This window comes from Typopeltis vanoorti, chromosome 21, assembly GCF_054136105.1.
Source record: "Typopeltis vanoorti isolate ZY-2024b chromosome 21, IOZ_Tvanoo_1.0, whole genome shotgun sequence".
Lineage (NCBI taxonomy): Eukaryota > Metazoa > Arthropoda > Arachnida > Uropygi > Thelyphonidae > Typopeltis > Typopeltis vanoorti.
In genome coordinates, this window is record NC_143569.1 from 12,388,224 (window position 1) to 12,412,161 (window position 23,938).

At 36.1% G+C, this 23,938-nt stretch overlaps 1 protein-coding gene across 4 annotated transcripts in view; it reads left to right on the plus strand.

Annotated features, from left to right (window-relative positions):
* Nucleotides 1-23,938, plus strand: part of LOC150094624 (ATP-dependent RNA helicase DDX54) — a 350,258-nt gene that overhangs the window by 227,412 nt on the left and 98,908 nt on the right. The gene's annotated exons all lie outside the window — the stretch shown is intronic.

A 23,938-nucleotide genomic window follows, 5' to 3' on the forward strand; every position in this document is an offset into this window, starting at 1 on the left:
TGAAACTGGCAGGTACACAGCACTAAACCAAGTAATTATAGAAAGAATTTAAATTGTAACTTATGCCTAATGTCCTTGCATGGTGCCCTCTATATAACTACAAAGTTAATTCAGAAAAGTCTGGCTATACAAGGGTTGCTTGAAAAGTTTGGTAAATTTCCAATAGGTGGTGACACAGTTCATTCATTCATACCAGTGTCAGCACATATCATCTTTTTCATGACGCTGGCAAAATTTTAGCCACATGCCACACATAGTTCTCATTTGGCAAACATTTAAAATGACTGTTCACATTTTTTATAAAAAATGGAGAAAAACGAGTTTTGTGCAGTGATAAAACATTTTTATTTGAAGAAGTGGATGGCCGCACAGATCAAAGCCAAGTTACATGCAGTTCATGGGACTCTGCACCAGCATTAAAGACTATTTATTTTGGGATAAATGAGTTTAAACATGGTCGTGAGTTCATTGAAGATGAAGCACGCTCTGGATGCCCAATTGAGGTCACCATGAAGGAAATGATTGACAAAATCTGCGGTATCGTTATGGAAAACCGCCGAGTGAAAGTGCATGAGATTGTAGGCATCTCAATTGAACAGGTGTATAATATCCTGCATGAAAAAGCTGTGTGCACGATGGGTGCTGCAATTGTTGAAAAACGCAATCGAAAAGACATTTCAATGCAGGGTTTGGCATTTTTAATCGCAACTCACAGTATTTTTTTTTTCATTGATTCGTGACTGTCAACTAAACTTAGATCAACCACTACACACCTGAGTCCAAGCAGCAGTCAAAAATTTAACAATACCAAGTGAAAGAGTGCCGAAAAAAGCAAAGGCTGTTTTGTCAGCTGGGAAGGTGATGGCCACTGTTTTTTTGGGATTCCCAAGAAATTATCATGATAGACTATTTGGAAAAGGGTTAGACAATAACAGGAGTCTATTATGCATAATTGTTGGACCATTTAAAAGAAGAAGAAATGAAGAAAAAATGGCTCAGATTGGTGCACAAAAAGGCGCTCTTTCATCAAGACATTGCACCGTCCCATACATTGGCCGCTGCAGTGACAAAATTGCACGAATTGAGGTTTGAATTGATACCACATCTACCGCATTCTCCGGACTTGGCCTCGTGTGACTTCTTGTTCCCAAACTTAAAAATTTGGCTTGGTGGGAAAACATTTTCTTCAAATGAGGATGTCATCAAGTCTGTCAATGACTATTTTGCACAATTTGACAAATCCTACTTTTTAGATGGGATGATAAAATTGGAAACTCACCTGACCAAATGTGTAGATCTCAATGGAGACTATGTTGAGAAATAAAGGTGATTTTTTTCCAAAAAAAGTGTGTTTAACTTGTTTTTTTACCAAGCTTTTCAAACAACCCTCATAGCAAGACATTCTCTGAAAGTAGTAAAATGGTATATCACCATATTATTAATATACTCTGTTAGCGATAGTTATAAAAAGTTTTTCAGCTTGGTTACAAAATAAATTATACCAAAGAAATTGTATTCTAATAAAATTCCGCTATACCATTTTTGTCTTTATATCTATTTTTTTATAGATAGATTTTATAAAGATTTTTTTATAGATAGATATAAAGACAAGGATTGAAGTTGCACGGCAGTCCTTCATGAAAATGAGAACACTATTCTGCAATAAAGACCTAAACATGGAAGTCAGATGCTGAATGCTGAAATGCTATGTGTGGTCTATTCTGCTCTATGGAGTTGAAACATGGACATTGAAGGCGACAACCATCAAGAAAATCGAAGCCTTTGAGATGTGGCTATACAGAAGAATGCTAAAGATATCATGGACAGAAAAAATTACCAATGAAGATGTCTTAAAATCCATTGGCAAAGCTAAACATCTTGTACAAATAATCAAGAAACGAAAAACATCATATCTTGGACACATCATGAGAAACAGCAAATGCCAACTTCTACAAACTATTTTGGTAGGAAGAATTGATGGCAAAGGAACTAGAGGAAGAAAAAGAATATCATGGTTTGACAACATCAAGATGTGGACAGGAAAGAGCAGTGCACAACTGCTCAGATTAGCACAAGAGCGCAGTTTGTTCGCCAAGATGGTCGCTGACCTTCGATAGAAGATAGCACAATAAGAAGAAGAATAACATTTTACTACTTATATGTGGATATTGAAAATATATGACTTCTGTGTTGATTTAACCTCTGAGACTTGAACAAATGTCAAACCTGGCCTAGGTAGCGACCGATTCCATAATGCATTGTAGCATGTCTGAAAGAAGTCGTTGTGCATTATGGATACTCAGAGAATTGATGTCAAGAAGTCAGCTGCCTCAATTTTAAGTTGCATCGTCATGAAGATACTTCACATGCATTACTTTGTTTGCATATGCCCAGGTAAAGGATTAGAACAAGAATGTAATTTTTTGTCTAGTATATCATCATCAAATTCCTGACATGTACTCTCCAGGTGTGTACAGGATATGATAGTACTACATGAAAAATTTACATCATTACTAACTTCCTATCTACAATTTTCCTCCAAATCAGTCTGTTACTTGTCAAGACTCCAACATTATCAGATCTTGTATTTCTATCGTCTAAGGCACTTTGTACCATATCAATCCACCTATATCTTGGTCTTCCTCTGGTTCGTTTTCCTGCTAACCTGGCAGAGAACACTTGTTTTGTTAATCTTTCCTTGCCCATTCTGTTTAAGCGACCATACCAAATGAGATTAGCTCTGATAACGCATTCCTGGATGTTGACAATGTCAAGTTCTTTCCTAATATCCTCGTTTTTAATATGATATTGCCATTGATGCCATCTGCTCACGCCTATAATCTTTCTCAGGACTCTCATATCTGCGGTCTCTAGTCTTTGGTGAAGTGTTTTACTTCTGACCCAGCTCTCAGATCCATAAGTTAAAATTGGTTTGAACACTATCTTGTATACAGCTAATTTAGTGTTTCCAGCTAATTTCTCTCTTATTCCATATGAATTTATTCAATTGCCTGCCTACCATACCAGCTTTGTTGATTCTGTTGTCTATTTCCATATTTAATTTACCTATTTTCATTGTCTTTGTCTTTTTAATGCTGACCTTCATACCATATCTATTACAACAGTTATTCAATTTAGTCAGGGAATCTTGCAAACTTCCCTCGTCCGCATAAAGCAAAGAGCTGGCATTAACATCTCCAATTCTGATATCATGTTTAATACCACTTTCCTTCATAATGTGATCCATATAGATAATGAATAACAGAGGGGATAATGTACATCCTTGTCTCACACCAGATTTAACATTAAACCGTCTTCCTGTACTTCCATCAATTCTAACTGCTGACTTACAACTCAAATACAGACTAAGTATTGCTTGATATAATGCCCCATTGGCACCATACAACTGTAGCGCATTGAACAGCTTCTCTCTTGGCACCTTGTCATATGCCTTTTCCAGATCGACAAAACTTAAATACAGATCTTTGTTATATTCCCATGCTTGTAAAGTGAAGATCTGATCCTGACAGCCTCTATTTGACCTGAATCCAGCTTGTTCTTCGCCAAGCTTTTCTTCCACAATTCTTCTCAACCGTTTTTCAAGTATACCTGTATAGATCTTGCCAGGAACACTCAGTAGGGAAATACCTTTGTAATTCTTAAATTCAGTTTTTCCCTTTTTATATATATGGCTACTATTAGAGCTCTACTCCAATAATCGGGAATTCATCCCTCTATCCAGGCTCTCTGAACTATGCAGTGCAGCCACTGTAAGACTTTTATACCACCATACTTCAGCATTTCTAGTCGAATATCATCTGTTCCTGCTGCCTTTCCATATTTCAAGCCTTTGATGGCGTTTTCTACATCAAGTATGGATATGTATTCCTGACTGTATGCCTGTTCAGTGTTTTTTACCATTGTGCTATCACTGCTTGTTTCATTTAGCAATTTTTCGAAGTAATTACTCCATACTTCAAGGATATCTTTTTCTCCTGCTTTCATGTCACCTTTATCATTTCTAACTCCTTTTAGCACTCTTTCTTCCATTTCTAAGCTTCTTCAACAACCTCCAGAATATCTTACCACCTTCTTGATATTTATTTTCTATGTTCTTGCCAAAGTCCTCCCATTACTTTTGTTTAGCTAGTTTTACACAGTGTTTAGCATTCTTGCATTTGTCTCTGTATTCTCTAAGAGCACAAGCCAACTTATTTGACAGGAACTTTTGATATTCTTTCTTCTTTTCCTTCACTGCCTCTTTAACTTCCTGTGTCCACCAGGGAGTTCTGATTTTTTTATCCTTGCAGACAACCTCACCACATGCCTCTCTGGCAGAATCAATTAATGTTTTCTTCAGAGTTTGCCACTGAATCTCCAAGATTTGGTTCCTGTTCTCAAACTCTTTCATTTTTTCTTCAATAATCTTTGTGTATTTTAGTCTACAGTTCACATCTGAGAGCTGCTCAACTTTTATTCGCTTTAAAACTTTCTTACATGTTATTCTTTTCAATAGGAAATTCAATTTTATTCTGCTCAAGCCTAAATAGTGATCACTTCCTGAAATCCTCTGTACACTCTGGTGTCCTGCACCAGAGTGTACAGGGAGAAAACATCACTATCAACAATAACGTAGTCAATGAGACTTTTCTTATTTCTTGCCTCTTCTCTCCATGTGAATTTGTGCACATTTTTATGTTGGAACATGGTGTTAGTAATAACTAGTTCATGTCCTGAGCAGAAATCCAACAGGTATTTGCCATTATTATTGGCTTTGCTCTTTTCTCCAAATTTTCCCAAAATATTTTTGTATGTCTGACAATCATTTCCTACTCTGCTATTTAGATCCTCAATAAGGACCAATTTTTCCTTTTTCATTGTGTCAGTTGCTTTTTCTAATGCTTCAAAAAATTCCTCCACTTCTACCTTAGTAGAACCTTCTGTGGGACCATAGGCACAAATAAGTCTCAATGTCCAATTCCCCATTCTGATATTTGCCTATTTCAGACAGATTAACATGAGAACCAGGTTAAAAAAATAAAAATAAAAATAAAAAAAACCTAGAAAAAGTTCTTGTTGATAATCAGAACTAAATGGAACTCCCTGAACCTCCTTTTCCTCTATTATGCCATCTGCCTCTAGACTTTGGAACAGCCATTTGCATTGCTTCAGAGTGAATATAGTCTCCTTTCTTTCAAGAAAATATATTACTTGGTTTCTTCTTTCCCAGCTCTCATCTAAATGTCATAAATGTGTTATAGACTCTGCGTACTTTCATGTATTGTTTAGTGGCCTTATGCTGGTTAAAAAAAGCTTTTTTTAGTGGCATATAGTATCCTATTCAGTATACGCCAGTTCTTTAGTTTGTTGATATTTCCTCTGATGCTGGATTCATGGATTACTATAGCTAATTTAGTAAAGTTTACTTTGCATTTAATACTTATCAGTTATAAAGCTACTCATTTGTGGAATAACTGCAGTACCCTCTCAGAGTTTTCACCTTCCTTTGGAAATTAAATAAGTGAAACTAATTGCTTTTTTTTTTTATCAGATGTTTAGAGAATTCTAACATCCTTTTACTAGCTTTGCCTATTGTTTTACATGTGCAAAATATTAGCTTGGGATTCACCAATGTATTTTGCATTGTCTTGCTCTTTTTACTTCCTAATAACATAGTATTATTCTTTGTCTTGATTCACCATATACCTGCCAAGTGTTTGTAACATTTGATTCCATTCAGTTTGAGCCAGATATTGTGTTGTTTTTTTGTTCCTCTTATGCAATGTGAATAATGCCTTCAAACTGAATTTTGAGTATTTAATTTTCCATGTCTTTATTAATATGAATTAACATTAATATCTTAATTCTTTCATTTTGCATACTTACACAATGATAATCCTGTATTTCATTAGATTTTGACAGTACAAATTTAATTTTTTTTCTTCATTCAGAATTTTTTGTTTATTGTTCTAACAGTTGCAGATCATTCACTAGGTCATGAAGTTCACATATGTTCAAATAAAGTGAAGAGTTGTGATTTTTGGAATGCAATCTGAATACGATTACATTCCAATGAATGTAGATCTTGGAGATTCTTTATTGTTGTGATTACCAGATACTTCCAGCGAGTCCGAGACCCATTGAAGTAGGTCACATATCACCAACACCAGATGTCATACCTTTTCTTATTCACAATGCCTGCAGTCAACATCTTCACAGTCAAGTCATTCCAGTCATGTACCATTCTTGAGAGAATAGAGTAGCTTTTGCTCCTTTCTTGACTGCTCTTATTTGCAGTTTTCATGGATGCCTTGTCCTCTCCCCATTCTCCATAAAATGTAAAATGCCGTGTATCAGTATCCTATATGACCCTTTCAAAAGTTTGTAGGTCTTGATCATATCACCCACATTCTCAATCTGTACTCACAACCTACATTTCACACTAGTAATATCTTTAGCACTCTGCTTATCACCATCTCTGTATTTGCACCACCTAGGAAACCAGGTGGCTAGTCATGACCTCACCTGAATAGTTCTTCAGGTGACATCATGTTAAAACATTATAAAGTGGGAAAATGACTTCTTTACTATCATTATATGTTGATGTTGCTTTCATCACTTCTAAACTCCAGTTTCCTATCTACTAAAACTACAAGTGCCTTCCTGATCAGTTCTTCCAGCATAATCCCACCAATATAATACACTATTGGATATCTTATCATGCCAAAGTGTATAAGTTTATATTTACTGATATTGAATTCAGTGATTTTTGAATCCCCACAATTCCCTCCTTTGCAAATCATTCTGCAAGTGCTCCATTGCACTACCTATCTTTGTATCATCAGCAAGTAGCTGTACATCTGTCAAATTCTTTCCAAAGTCATCAGTGTAAAATTGGAATAACAATAAACCAAAGATTAATCCTAGGATATACACACTAGTCACCTTACATCTTGCATTCCTATCCCCCTGCGTGCGCGCGCGCACACACACACACACCACTTTTTTAATATCTGGTTGAAAAAAAAAAATAATATCTGTCAGCCAGACATGCTCTCTTATCCAAGCTAATAGTTTATAATTCATTTCCATAACCTGCAACATATACATCAGTCTTCTGTGCTGTATCCTATCAAAGAGAATGGTATATCCATTCTCTATGTCTAACTCACTTGTGACATTGTTATAAAACAAGGGAAATTTACCCACACATTATCAACCCCTTAGTAAATGCATATTGTTCATTGTAAAGTATAAATTCTCTGTAAGAACTTTTCTGTATGCAAGCTATAATAATAGAATTCTTTTGGATTGTCTTTAGCTTAAATGGCCAGTTTTTTTAATACACAAACTTAGCTTTCCACATGGTATTTGTTACTCTTCACCTGCATCTTATTTCATAACTGATGTCATCCCCTTTTATGATGACTCCACACATGAAAGGTTACAGGACCTGAAACAACAGTGCCATGTGTAAGTAAGTGTTTATGAAGAAAGAAGTAATCTCTTGATATGTTTTGTAGAGTTGGTGGCTGTATTCAGTGGGAGAGAAGAAAAAAAAAAACAGTTCAGAGAAGATTTGTTTCACAGAATAGAGGTGGACTTGAATGGTGGTAGATAAGTTTGTGTATGAACATTGACCATGGAAGTATTTGTGTAAGATGCAAGCTGCAGAAAATGAGCACCATTGTGAGAGTGAATGGAGTGAATTGGTGGGAGATGGGTCATCAATCATCCTAATTGCTCTCCTGTATTGTAATTTTAGGGTGCTCTTAGGTGCATTGTCCCAGATGTGCAAACAATATTCGATAGGTGGGCAGATTTGTGAATTTGTATATGGTTAAATGGTTAATAGTTGTTCATGTTCAGTGGTGAGGTAATGCATTGAGTGAAAGAGAAATCCTAGTTTTTTGGATGCTGAGGAAGCAGTAGCTGTAATGTGCCTATGCTAAAAGAAGTCTGATGATAGAGTAAACCTAAGGAAAGAGAAGTCTCATCTTGTCTAGAGATTGGGTGTTGTCAAGAGTAAGATTGAAAGAAAACTTTTTTTTTTTTTTTTGTGGGAGATATGACAGAACTGTAAGTTGTTCAGATCCCATCAAAGAATAGTTTGGAAATCAGGGTTTAAAGTAGAAATTGTGTGGTTCTGCAAGTTATGGTGGTTTTACTTGGACATAATTTGTCAAATGAGAAGTGTACTGTGCTGTCATCAGCAAGACTGTGAATTGGGTTGGTCACCTGGAGTAGATCATTCAAAAATAGAAGAAAGGGAATGGGTGAGAGAACAGTGCCCTGCAGAACTCCAGGATTAGTTACAGAGTTGGAAGACAGAGTGTTTTTAACTATCATATGTAGCATACATCAGAAAGTTAGCAATCCAGTTGCATAGGTCATAGGTTAGGCCAAATGAGGGATATTTATTTAAGAGACCCTTGTGCCAGACTGTTGAAGGCCATATAGATGTCAAGAGCAACCACTTAAGATTTGCTAAACCTTTACATGGTATTTGTCCAGAGATGGATGTCGTGGATGGAGTAGATCGTCTGTTGATCTATAATGGTGAAATCCATATTGGCAATTGTTTATTATTTGGGCATTTTCAAGGCAATGAAAGAGTTTGAATATTGATGATTCTTTCCATCATTTAGTGAGAACTGAAGTGAGGGAAATTGGGCAGTGATTTGATGGGAAAGATTTGTTACCCCTTCTGAGGAATACGTTGTAGGTGAGCAAATTCTATTCTGCAGGATAGATACCAGCAGAATATGAAAACATTGTCATCATATTCAAATTCCTGACATCTACCCTCAAGGGGTGTACAGGATATGATAGTACAACATAAAAACTTACATCATTACTAACTTCCTATCTATAATTTTCCTCCAAATCTTGGCCTGGTTGGCCAATTGGTTAGTGTATCATCTCTCCAGCCAAAAGGCTGTGGGTTGGAATCCTGCCATGGGTATGGATGTTTGTGATTGTTTGAAAATACTAGTGGTGATGATCGGTGGTAGATGAAGAAGGTAATTGCAGTTTGTTGTAGTTGGTGGAGATGGAGAATTGTAGTGTGAGTGCCCTTCTTCGATGAGTTTTTCGACTTCCTGGAGGTGTCACATAATAATAATGATATCTAGGTCTTCCTCTGGGTCCTTTTACTGCCAATGCTAATAATGTCAAGAAGTTATTTCCTAATATCCTTATTTTTGATGTGATATTGCCATTGATGCCATCTGTTCATGCCCATAATCTTTCTCACGACTCTCATGTTTGTGGTCTAGTCTTTGGTCAAGGGTTTTATTTCTAACCCAGCTCTCCGATTCAAAATTAAAATTGGTTTGAACACTGTCTTGTATACAGCTAATTTAGTGTTTTTCTCTCTTATTCCATATAAATTTATTCATTTGACTTCCTACCATACCAGCTTTGTTGATTCTGTTGTCTATTTCCATGTTGAATTTACCATCTTCACTGAAAATCATGCCTAAGTAGCTGAAATGTTTTGCTTGTTCTATAGGTTCTCTATTCACAATGCAGGTGATATTTTTAATGCTGCTTCATATTTTCATTATATTTGTCTTGTTATTGCTGACCTTCATACAATATCTATTACAACACTTATTCAATTTAGTCAGCGAATCTTGCAGACTTGTACCAGGTTTATTTAGAAGTATAACATAATCCACATAAAGTAAAGGGCTGAGATTAACTTCTCCAATTATGATATCAAGTTTTAATACCACTTTCCTTCATAATGTGATCCATATAGATAAAGAATAACAGAGGGAATAATATACATCTTTGTCTGACACCAAATTTAATATTAAACCATCTTCCTGTTGAAGTAGAAAAAGCCATCAAAGGCTTAAAATGTAGAAAGGCAGCAGGAGTAGATGATATTCAATCAGAAATGCTGAAGTATAATGGTATAAAAGTCTTACAGAGGCTGCACTGCATAGTTCAGAAAGCCTGGACAGAGGAACGAATTCCCGATGATTGGAGTAGAGCTCTCATAGCACCAATATATAAAAAGGAAAATAAAACTGAATGTGAGAATTACAGAGGTATTTCCCTACTGAGTGTTACTGGCAAGATCTATGCAAGTATACTCGAGAAACGGTTGAGAAGAATTATGGAAGAAAAGCTTGGTGAAGAACAAGCTGGATTCAGGCCAAATAGAGGCTGTCAGGATCAGATCTTCACTTTACAACAAATAGTTCAGAAGTTGTGGGAATATAACAAAGATCTGTATTTAAGTTTTGTCGATTTGGAAAAGGCATATAACAAGGTGCCAAGAGAGAAGCTATTCAATACGCTACAGTTATATGGTGTCATTGGGGCATTATATCAAGCAATGCTTAGTCTTTATTTGAGTTGTAAGTCAGCAGTTAGAATTGAAGGAAGTACAGAAAGATGGTTTAATGTTAAATCTGGTGTGAGATAAGGATGTACATTATCCCCTCTGTAATTCATTATCTATATGGATCACATTATGAAGGAAAGTGATATTAAACATGATATCAAAATTCGAGATGTTAATGTCAATTTTTTGCTTTATACTTCTAAATAAATCTGCTACAAGTCTGCAAGATTCTCTGACTAAATTGAATAACTGTTGTAATAGATATGGTATGAAGGTCAGCAATAAAAAGACAAAGATAATGAAAATAGGCAGAATCATTGAAAATGTCAACTGTGTTGTGAATGGAGTACCTGTGGAACAAGTAAACCATTTCAGTTACTTAGGCACGATTTTTAGTGAAGGTGGTAAATAAAATATAGAAATAGACAACAGAATCAGCAATGCTGGTATGGTGGGAAGTCATTCGAATAAATTCATAATTAGCTGTATACAAGACAGTGTTCAAACCAGTTTTGAGTAATGGATTTGAGAGCTGGGTCAGAAGTAAAACATTTGACCAAAGACTAGGGACCGCAGATATGAGAGTTCTGAGAAAGATTAGAGGCATGAACAGATGGCATCGATGGCAATATCATATTAAAAACGAGAATATTAGGAAAGAACTTGCATTGTCAGCATCCAGGAATGCATTAGCAGAGCTAATCTCAGGTGGTATGGTCGCTTAAACAGAATGGGCGAGGAAAGATTAGCAAAACAAGTGTTCTCTGCCAGGTTGGCAGGAAAACGACCCAGAGGAAGACCAAGATATAGGTGGATTGATACGGTACAAAGTGCCTTAGACGATAGAAATATAAGATCTGATAATGTTGGAGTCTTGACAAGTAACAAACTGATTTGGAGGAAAATTGTAGATAGGAAGTTAGTAATGATGTAATTTTTTTCATGTAGTACCATCATATCCTGTACACCCCTTGAGGGTACATGGCAGGAATTTGATGATGACCATCTTGTTCTTTCTGGAATTCTAACTGTTGACTTACAACTCGCATAAAGACTAAGTATCGCTTGATATAATGCCTCATTGACATCATACAACTGTAGCAGTTTGAATAGCTTTTCTCTTGGCACCTTGTCATATGCCTTTTCCCATTCTGCAAAACTTAAATACAGATCTTTGTTAGATTCCCATGTTTTCTCAGCTATTTGTCATGAAGTCGTGAAAATTTGATCCTGACAGCATCTATTTGGGCTGAATACAGCTTGTTCGTCACTAAGCTTCCCTTCCACAATCCTTCTCAACTATTTCTCAAGTATACTTGCATAAATCTTACCAGGAACACTCAGTACGGAAATACTTCTGTAATTCTAACATTCAGTTTTATTTCAAAGCCGTATAACTGAGAGGAGACCTCCACGTAGACTTTAAAGCAATGCGGAGAACCAACCAGGGCTTTGCTTTTGACCTGATGTTCAATCCTCACCTAGTCCTGGTGTACCCTGTTAGGTATCTAACTGGATACTGAACGAACGAGGATGGGCTGCCAATTTGGGATTTAGCTGACCAAATTGTATTCTTATTGGTTTAAACTGCAATATAAAATGATGGCACCACATATGAAAATGTATAAAATGAATAAAGGATGGATGTCAACTTTGGTACATGCACTTTTAGGACAATTGTAAGAATGCTATCTTGAGCAGGAGATTTTTTTGTTATCTAATTTGGATAAAATTCTGATTTCTTCTTGACAGAACATCATAGGGACATTGTTTGGTGAATATTTGGAATGGTTGGGGGGACATAAATCTGGAGCCATATAGGTGTTGGAAAAGAAGCCTCATGTTGATTAAATTTAATTCTTTGTAACATTTGCTATTCAATTCAAGAACCCTTTTTTTTTTAATTATTTAAGTCAGTTCCTCTGATTCTGCTTGTTTATCAGTGTATTTTGATGATATGGTGATTTAGGTTCTATTTAATTGTGTTCTTAAATCTAACTTTTCTTATAATCCAGTCAATCATTCACTAAGCAACACATCTTCAAAAATTCATAAAATTATACAGGCGAGTCACATGTGCCGACATCATATGGTAATAACTAGTTTTATCTCCAACTATTTGGAATAAAGGATTACAATGGCTCCTACAACTGAGATTGCTATGTCATTTTTGTGCTTACATTCGATGCATCAGTAACAGCAGAACTTGGTATATTGAAATATACAACCTCTTTATCTTTGCCACAAATTTCCACAGTTTGGCAATAACAATGACATTCTGTTAGCTGAATGAAGCTCCAGGGATATCCTAACAGAATGGATCTTGGAGAATGCATCAATTCCCAGTAAATGCCATGGAATAGAAGTATTTAAACATTTGAAATCCACTTAGTGTCACTTCTACAGATTGGAAATAGTAGAACATGCATTCTACAGCTGCCCACTTCTTCATATTTGGAACAGAACTTTGTAATGTATTGGATTCCATTACTTACACCAAACAAGTTCATTTTTTGCAATGTCCTCCACCAGTCAGCAATGGAAAAGAATGTATAAATTGAAAATAGCTCTTTCAAGGTAATGTAGTTTTCCCTGTGTTTCAGCCAAAAAAAAAAAAAAAAGAAAGAAAGAAACATTATTATTGATTTAAAAATACATGAGCATGTTAATCCAGAAATTTCCTGAATAGTAGTAGTGATGCAATGGAAATAACAAAACTTATTGGGTGATGGTGCTACTCACTCTTACCAACCAAAGGCAAATTTACATTTAATATAAATTTATATTATATTAATGTTATTTATGAGAGTATATCTGGTAGGGGCAATTTCCTGAAGTAGGGATGACAAGATATTTGGAGCTGAATTTGATTGGTCAAAAGGTACAGTTTGGGAAAGGTGTTGAATGAATCTCAGTTATGTGAATTTAGCCATGTAGATTGAATAGCTGAAAATGAAATGTATCAGATGATGAACATTGCAAAATTGCACTATCAGGTATGTTCATTTTAACTCTCCTTAATGGAACATGGAAATAAACATTAAACAAGGAAGGTGGTTAATGGAATGGTCTGTAGATTTAGAATTGAAAATTATGAAACTTAAAAGAATAAAAGGAAAAACTAGTAAAGAATGCTTAGGACCAGCAACATGACAGTGTGCTGGCCATTTTGTGGATGTCAGATGGTGAACAGCACAAAACTGCCTGAAATTGTACTACCAAGTATGTTCTTTTAACTTCCCATAATATTTTTCTAAATTTATATTAAACGTAAATTTGCCTTTGATTGGTTAAACAGTAGCTCCATCATGGAAAACAGCAGGATGTTTTACTGTTTCCATCGCTATCTGAGTATGTAATTTTTGGAAAATCTATATCTACTACGTATATTTTAACTAGTTTACTTATTTATTAGCACTGCAATTAGCTCTTTTTGTACCTGACATAAGAATAGAAAATTGTATCATGATCTTTGCATTATTGGATACTAAGGCAATTGATGTCAAGTTATCAGCCTCTATATGTATTATATAGAAGTGACCTGTACTTGCCAAGAAAATATAATTTCTTGACAAGTACAGTTCACTTTGTACCCAAGTAAAAAAAAAAAAATTACAGCTATCTCTGATCCAGGGTATTTTAATAATAAGGTATTACACCTTTTTTTACTACTTATATATCAGAAGCTTATGACGTTTACATTACTTTAATCTTGGTATCTTTGTGAGCCTGGCTCCCACTGATGAGACCTCAATAAAGGTCAAACCAATCTGGGTAGTGATCCTCCCTTAATGTAGAGAATTGTGCACTTCCAAAAGTATGTGTGCTTTACATTATAGGATACTAAGGCAGTTTATGTAATGTAAGCTATATACAAGTAACAGAGTTATAAAGCTACTTCATATGTCAACTTTCTTTGCTTACACTTGGATGAACCATTAAACAAGAATACAATTTGATGGCAACTATAAAGACCTTGCTAAGAAATTGATTGTATTGCCAAGGTTAAAATTGCAGTTCTGGTGTAGTCCTAGGTGAGTGGAAAATAGCAAAGTAGGTCTGTTGAAAGGGAGGCTCTAAGACAGGTGGAAAATTTGTAGATCTTTAAGTATCTCAGGAGTTGTTGTCTTGTCCTTTGAAGAGTCTTAGATGTTTCCATGTGCTCCTTGAACTGCTTTGGCTATGTCGATGAATTTGTTTATAGAGTTGTTCAGGATTAGGATCTATTTCTTGCAAGTCTGCTGTAATTGCTAGACAGGGAAAGATGTGAGTGGGTGTCAGTTCAGTATTGGGATAGTTGTTGCAGTTTCTATATGTTCTCATATCATCTATATTGATCTTCATTCCTCTATAATGTCCTGTTCGTAGTCTTGCTATAGTGGTGGAGGTCTTTCTGTCAGCATTGATTGCGGAAATTTTATGTTGTATCACTGATTTCAGTGGAATTAGTTTGAGTAATTCAATTAAATCAACAAGAGTAATCATGTGAGTTTCTTGGTTGAGTTCTATAACCTCTTTTGCTAATTTATCAGCTGCTTCATAGTAATCAATGCCTACATGAGCATTGATTACTATGAGCAGGAATCCATTGTAAAATGCAACTTTTTCCTAAACACTTTAGTTGATTTGAGAGTTTATGGGTGTCTTGTGTGAGCTTGGTATTGCCGTTTTTGATTGCCTCCATAGCTGATCTTGAGTCACTGTTTTAAGTAGGCTTCGAGTGCTTTATTTATTGCATAAAGTTCACTAGTAAAATTCAAAGCAATTCTCCTAAATCCAACTTTTATTGAAAGTTTTTCACCTTTCGGGAGTACAAGGAGAACACCAGCCCCTCCATTAATCATATTGCTGTCTAACGATCCATCGGTATAACAAATAACCTGTTTGGAGGATGAAAGAAGGTTGATAGTATTTAGGCCTTTTTCTTTGAGCATTTCTTTTGATTCTTTTTTTGTACAGAGTTTGGTAAGGTTTAGATTTATGGAGGTATTTGGAGGTAAAGGACTGGAAAATAGAAGTTCTTTGTTTATGTGGGCATTAGCTGATCAAGACCTATTTCCTTCCTGATAGTGTCATCATATTGTAAAGTTGGTGATCTGTGAAGTTTGCGTTTTTGATTCCAATGTTTATAAGTTTTTAGGGAGATATGATTGCTTTGGTAGCTTCTGATATCATTTATGAATTTTGATATTATTTATGGTGGCAAATATTTGTCTGTCCTCCAGCAGGTCGAGCCCACATTCCTGGCTCTGATGTTGTTAGTGGATGAGACTGCACCAATGATAATCTTGGATGCTTTTGCTTGTATTTTGTCTAATTTTTTCTTTACCAATGAGGCCAAAGGTGACCAGAGCTGCATATTCCATTATTGGCCTTATTAGTGTAGTGTAAGTAGTTTTGAGGATTTTTTGGCTTTACGCCCCAATTTGTTCCACAAAGCTTTTTCAGTATATTTAATTTTTTTTTGAGCTCTGTTGGAAGTGTTAGAGATTGTTGTGCAAAACGTAATTCCTGGTCAAGCGTAATACCAAGGTATTTTGGATTTGTGACTCTTTCAGTTAGCTTGTTGTTGATCATGACTTTGAGATTGTAGGAATGTCTATTTTTCCTGTCTGTACTAAAGGTGCTTAGTTTTGTTTTGTCTGGGTTGATTTTGAGTTTAAGTTCATCTGACCATTTTTCTAATCTTGGATTTGTTTAGAATCTCCTCTGATTCTTTGATTTTAGCATTAGTGTGCCAGATGGCTATATCATCTGCATAGCAAGCTACTTTTTTTTTGTAAAGTAGGGATGAATGTTATTGACACATAAAAGGAATAGTAAAGGACTGAGTATTGAGCTCTGGGGGAACACCAGCCCAGGTTCTCTGCTCTCTTGATATTCCTGCATTGATTCTAACCGTGATCTTTCTTCCTCTAATGAAATCAACAATCCAGGTTAAAGAATTTCCTCTAATTCCAATATCAAGAATACAATTTCATCTCAGCAATTAAGATATTGGAAACATTGGCTAGAGCAGAATTTACAGAATGGATGAATGGAAATGGTACTCTATGGGATATAGCACAGTTTGAAGGGTTGGTCTTGCCTTGGTAATTCTGTTATGTTTTACACTTGTGCATAGACCCCATACCATACCATGGACTTTCAAAATCAGATCCAACGGAATATAGTAGTTAATCCTCATGTCCATGGTATCCTATTTCTGCATATTGCTTTTTTTTGGGAGTTTCCCTATTTTGCAAAATAAAAAAAAACCTAGTTTAGAGGAGGAAAAAACCTGCTGCCTCCATATGAGACTGGCTGACTTTGCTTCAGTTGAAGAGCCCTGATAAAGTTACTTCTCATCCTAGGTTACTTCAAATCCAGGTCTTTCCAAATACTATTAAGAATTGACTTGCTGTGAGTAGTTCCATTATCCCCTTCTGGAACTAATCTGCTAATGGAAAATTTTGAAGAGAAATTCCTATCTTATTAGTTAGCTGTAAAATATCTGGTGGAGATACGTCAGTGATATTTTCATTGTCTGGAAACACAGCATCTCTTATCTAAGCAACTTCCTCCTTTTCTCAGTTCTTTACATTTTTCACCAAAAAATTAAATTTACAGTATTAGAAAATGGTGGAAAACAACATTGTTGTTTTCCACCATTGGAAAGCAGCATGGACAGAAGGAACTCAAGAGCAAAGAGTGTTAGATTTGATTATAGTGTCAGAGGGCGTTTCAGTTAAAGACGTAACTATTCTGCTTCCAGTTTGTGACAGTGATCATGCGGTACTCACTTGGGAAGTGACTAAGTTTATGAATGTTCCATTCAGAAAAGATTACATGCTGAACTACAAAGCAGGAAATTATGATCAACTGAGGAGTATACTGAGTTCAGCAGAATGTGATCTGTTGCTTGATGGAAAGAAGCATTTAAACAAATGATGCATTATCAGAATGTGTCCCGAGATTTCGAAGAATAAATAGGGTAGGAGTCAAATGAATGTGTAATGTTATTAAGCAAGAGATTCATAAGAAAATGATGGTATAGAAGGAATACCATGTACATAAGGATGACATCCATTATGAACATTATAAGCAGCAGGCTAGAGTAGTTACAACTGTTTTACGGAAAGCAAAGTCTGAGTATGAAAAGAAACCGACTCTGTGTACTAAAGCGAACCCACACGAATTCTATCGATATGCTGCAAGTAAAAGAAAGAATGAATATGAAAGAATCATTCTTCTAAATCCAAATGATGTGAGGGTTACAGATTCAGAAGAGGTTGTTCAGTTAATGAGCCCCCATTTGGTTAAAAGCTATCAACCTGGTGTATGCAACATTGATCTCACTGCTACCTCTTCACTGGATGAAGAAACGCAGGTGTATGAGGACGAGGAATTAGAGCTGTTGCACAAATTGAATAAGAATTCAGCAGTAGGGACTGATGGGATATCAGCATGTGTGCTAAAAAAGAATGTTCAGCTGAACTGGCTATCCCTTTTGACCAGGCTATTTAACATGAGTCACAGAACAGGGAAGATTTTGCAGAAATGGAAGGAATGTATGGTAATCATTGCACAAGGGTGGTGCAAAGAACGATTTATCCAACTATTATTATTATTATTATTACTATTATTACGGGCAACTCCAGGGAGTCATTAGACTCATCGAGGGAGGCCCCAAATCATATTCATCACAACTATTTGACATTCATACAGTATCTATCATACCTCGCCTTAAACTCATTCACTGTCACAGCATCCACTACAGACTCAGGGAGCGCATTCCACTCATTCACTACTCTAAAAGTAAAGAACCCAGCTCTAACACCTTTACTAACCACACTTTTGCCCAGTTTCCATGGATGTCCCCTAGTCCTCCCACAACCAGCCCTGTTCTCAAAAATATCTTCTGAATTAATTTTATAGAAACCCTTCAGTAATTTGAATGTTTCAATCATATCTCCCCTCCTCCGCCTATCAACCAATATTTGCAACCCACAAATCCTCATACGGTTCATTCCACAGACCTGCTATCATCTTGGTCACTCGCCTATGGATCCTCTCCACCTCCTCCCCATCAAGAAGAAACCTAGGTGACCAAATCTGAGCACAGTAGTCTAGATGGGGTTTTATCAAGGCTCGATAGAGAGGAACAATAACCTGCTTGTCAACGTATTTTTCAGCAACCAAGTGATTTGATGAGCTGTTTTGGTCACTTTTGCAATGTGTCCCCTAAATTTCAATTCCTTATCTACCAACACTCCTAAATCTCGTGCCTCATCAATTTCCTGGAGCAGGGTTCCACCAATGCAGTAAACTGCCGCCAATCTTTTCACCCCAAAATGCATAACCTTACATTTTGCCACATTAAACTGACATCCATTCTCCTTAGCCCAGACCTCCAATCTATCCAAATCATCCTGCAAAATTTTGACGTCATCTGCATTCACTATTGCCCTACCCAACTTCGCATCATCCGCAAACAAATGAACTGTTCCTCTCAGATCATTTCCTATATCATTTATGAACAAATTAAACAGCAGTGGTCCAAGAACAGATCCTTGTGGCACACCACTAGTCACAGGCCGTCTTGTGGACTCTACTCCCGAGTAAACCACTCTCTGATATCTCTCCGTCAACCACCCTCCTATCCATCTCACCAACCCTATGTCCATTCCCATATGCTGCAATTTACTGATTAGAATTCCATGTGGAATCCTGTCAAAGGCCTTGGCAAGGTCCAGTAGAATCACCGTAAACCCATTACCCTTATCCAGTTCAGCCGTCACTGTGTTATAATACGTGAGCAAGTTACTGAGGCATGACCTACCCTTCACAAAACCATGCTGTCCCTGATACAGTATCCCATTTTCTTCTATCCAATCTTGTATTTTCCTCTTGACTATTTTCTCTAAGACCTTGACAATGATTCCTGATATGCTAATCGGTCGGTAATTTACAACAGCAGTCTTGGAACCACCTTTATGTAGTGGAACTATTTTCCCCTCTTTCCACCCGCTCGGGACTAACCCATACCCGAGACTCAAATTAAACAGAATGGTCAAGGGTACTGACAATTCTTTAGCTGCTTCTCGTACAACACGAGCTGGTATACCATCCAATCCCACAGATGTATTGACATTGAGGTTATGCAATAGACTACTCACCTCCACTTCATTAACCACAATTCCCGTATAATCTACTGGTTTATTCGTTTCTGCAATGTCACCACCTGGATGATATACTTTTGCAAAGTGCTCACTCAGTAACTCAACTATCTCAACTGATTCAGTTACTTCCCTACCATCGGCATTCTAACTATTGACTGATTAGTATCTGAGGAGTGGTGGTGAAGATTTTGGAAAGTCAGGACTCGCATTCAGAAATGGGTTGACATCGAATCTCTACTTTGCAATGAACAACATGGGTTTAACTAAAGGAAGGTCATGTTTTAGCCACTTGCTCACATTCTATAACAATATTACCATTGAATTAGACAAGAGAAATGGATACCCCATGATACTTTTGAATTTTGCTAATGCTTTTCACAGAATACAGAATGGTAGACTTACATGAATTGGAGAATATGGGTATAAATAAGAGGATGGCTGACTGTCAGATATCAAAAAGTGGTATGTGTGGCAGGGGCCGCAAGATTTAAGGTAACCAGTGGTGTACCACAAGGATTAGTGCTTGGCCCACTGTTATTCAATCTGTACATTAATGATATTGGGAAGGATTTGATATGCGACATACTGCTGTTTGCTGATGATGGAAAGATAGGTAAGATAATCAGGAATTCCGCTGATATACAGTAGTTGCATAATGATTTAAATGTTGATAGGCTGGAATTGTGGGCATGGGAAAAAGATAATTGCAATGCTGAAACAAACTTTTACATATAAAGATAAGGATGTCATTTTGCCTCTTTACAAGGCCTTGATAAGACCTCACTTGGACTATTGTGTGCAGGTCTGGTCTCCTGGTTTTCGTTGTGATTCTGACATGTTGGAGGGCGTACAAAGAAAGTGTTAAAAATGATACCAGATTGCAGAATACTGATTATGACGACAGATTGAGAATTTGTAGACTGCAGACACTAGGAAACAGGAGAAAGAGGGGTGATATGATTGAGACTTACAAACATCTGAAAGGGTCATACAGGATTTCAATATATGGATGGTGGGGAAAGGACAAGAGGGCATCCTTGGAAGCTGAGAATGAAGGCTGCTAAGAAGGGAATGATTACTAGATTTTTCTCTCAGAGGATGGTGTGTGATTGGAATGGATTGCCTTTGGATGTTTTGAGTGCAAGCAGTGTGAATGAATTAAAGAATGAGTTTGGTTGCTGGTGTGTATAGTATGTGGCCTCTCTCGATGAGTCTCTGACTCCCTGGAGATCTCTCTCTTATTAATAATAAAAATAATAATAACAGTTTATCTGACCTTTGCTCTGTTGATGTTGTCTTTTTGGATAGCATACATGCTCTCCAACCAACAGGTTGCTGGTTCAAATCGCGCTGCAGGCATGGATGTTTGTGATTGTCTTTGGGTGGGAGATGAATTATGAATTTCATTGTCTGGTGTGTGACCACTGCCTTGCTTACTGGAGGTATGAAGTGGTGACTTGAAAAAAAGTTCCCTGATGGTCTCTAGAGCAGGGTTTCTGGACTATGTAAAAAATAAATAAATAAAAAAAAAACACACAAAATTGCTGAAACTAGAAAAAAAATTCCTTAGGCCACCCATGATAAATAATTTGTTCTCAGTTTGCAATTAACCTTTTGTGGGTAGGAACCACATAAAGAAATGTGTGTGGATGTATGAGGGAGCCATAAGTCAGGACCATCAAATCAGCATATGCCAATGCCACAGCAACATTCATTTCATTGGAAACATCTCTACTATGGAAATTCAGAGAGGTATAAGATAGGGTGACACAATATCTCTGAAATTTTTTACAGCATGCCTAGAAGAAATATTCAAACTTCTTGATTGAGAAAGGAAAGGTCTGAAGATAAATAGAAGATATTTATGCTTTCCAGATGACATAGTTATCTTTCCTTCAACTATGCATGAATTACAGAATATCCAAGAACTCCAAATTGCTTGAAAAACAGCTGGACTTAAGATAAAGGTAAAGAAGATCTAAGTTATGTTCCATAGTTATGTCCAACTAGAAATAATAAAAATCAATAATGATGATATTAAACAAGTAGATCATTACATATACTTAGGACAACAGATATCAATGGAACCAAGTATCATGGACGAAATTATAAGATGTACGATGCTTGGGTGAAAAGCATTTGGAAAGTTACATCAATGTTTAAAAGCCAACTACCATTATGCCCGAAAAAAAATGTTTTTAACCAGTGTATTCTTCCTATATTGATATATGTTGCATTGTTTCCATTGATAACAGATAACAATGGAACCAAGTATCATGGACGAAATTATAAGATGTACGATGCTTGGGTGAAAAGCATTTGGAAAGTTAAATTCAATGTTTAAAAGCCAACTACCATTATGCCTGAAAAGAAAAGTTTTTAACTAGTGTATTCTTCCTATATTGATATATGACTGGAAACATGGACACTAAATGCAAAGAAAATTTAAAAATTAAGAACAACACAATTTAGTATGGAAAGAGGTATGCTTGGTATCACAAGACTGGATCACAAAAGGAATACTTGGATAAGAAATCAAACCAAAGTCTCTCACATCATAGGAAAAGTGAAACATCTGAAGTGGCAATGGGTGGGACATATTGCTGGAAGACAAGATCAACAATGGACAAAAGAAGTACCGGATTGGATTCCAATAGAGAAAAAATGACCACAACGCTGACCTAATTCACTGTGGATTGATGATATCATCAGATTTGCAGGAGTGACGTGTGGAAGGAGAGCCATGGACAGACCTTTTTGGAGTAATGGAAAGGCCTTCATCCAGCAGTGGATCAACAATGGCTGATAATGATGATATATCTACTCTATATATATAAAAAGATAAGCAGAAATTTGAAACGTTTTTTGTCTTACTGGCTTACCTGCCCAGAACTTGGGGGGGGGGGGGGGCAACAGGGGGCCTAGTATATGTGTGTGTGTATATTTTTTTTTTTTTTTTCGATTTCTTTTTTTCTATTAATAGGCCTAGTGACCTGTTATGGTCTCTTCCCATCTTTTCAAAGGCCATCCTCTATTCCTTCACTCATTTTTTCTGTATGTTGTCTCACTGTTGTGAAGCTCGATATGGTCCTTAAGATATCGCCATTTCTTTTGAAGTCTAGTCTATTATATCCAAATTTGCACATGAATCTCATTTCAGAGCGGATCAGTCTTTTTCTATCTGCTTGGCTTCTGAACCATACGTTAGGATAGGTCTTGCTATACAGTTATGGATTCTTATTCTTGTTTTCTTGCTTATTAAATTTTAAATTGAATACCTGTCTGATAGTTCTTGTTATTCATATATAATTACAAGGATGGTCTGAAAAGTTCTCGGCCTAACAATGGAAAAATGAATTTATAATCTCAAAATTATTTTAATTTTCAACATAATCTCCCTTTAGACTAATACATTTATTGTAGCGATGCTCCAGCAACATTATCCCGTCTCTAATGGTTCTCAGTACGATCTGCAAAATACCCCTCTACAGCTGCAATCACCTCTTGATTCGTAGAAACCGCTGACCAGCAAGGTAGAGTTTTAGTTTTGGGAAGAGATAAAAGTCAGAGGGAGTCAAATCTGTGAAATAGTGTTAATTTTAGTGATTTTTATGGAGAGGATTTTTATTTATTTTATTTAATTTCTGCATTTCTAACAATTATTTTTAATTTCCGAGTGCTTTTAATAATTATTTATTGCACAAGGGTTAACTCCGATTGGTGCAATAATCTTAACTATTGCTTTCAGAATCCAAAAATCACTGACTCAAGACCAAAATACAAAATAAACGCATTTAATAAAACAAAAACAATATATATACACTTCAAACAAACTATACATAACTATAACTAACTACAGAATTAATCGGATCCAAGGCCTTTTAAAAATAAACTTACACTTAAAATTAGACTAAACACTTTGTTTTCATAATGACAAAATGTTCATAGCCAGTTTCTTTTTCTGTCAAGACCCTTTTCTGAAGATATATGACTTTATTCTTCATTTTCACAGGATCCTTTTTCATCACTCATGTAGCACACATTAATTCTTCCTGACTTTATTCTGTCTCTTTTTAGTAGAAATAATAGTTAGATCCGGTGTCCTTAATACAGATGAAATTTCCTAATCAGAGTTTTCTCGAACATTCCTTTAGAACATAAATAGCAATTTTTTCTTTTATTCACTAATGTTTATTGACAGTCTTAACTCTTTCACTTTAAAATAATTTACAGTAGTTCTAAGATTCCCTTTTTTGGAATATACTATTAATTTCCTTCCGACTGTCACATAAAAAACTTAAGTTCCTTCAAATCTAAATGTCTTCTGGCCCGTGTTCTAATTTTCTCTCAAACGCTCTCCTTTTTTACTCTCCCATTGCTTTGATACCGAACATAAATGATTCAAATGAATCATATG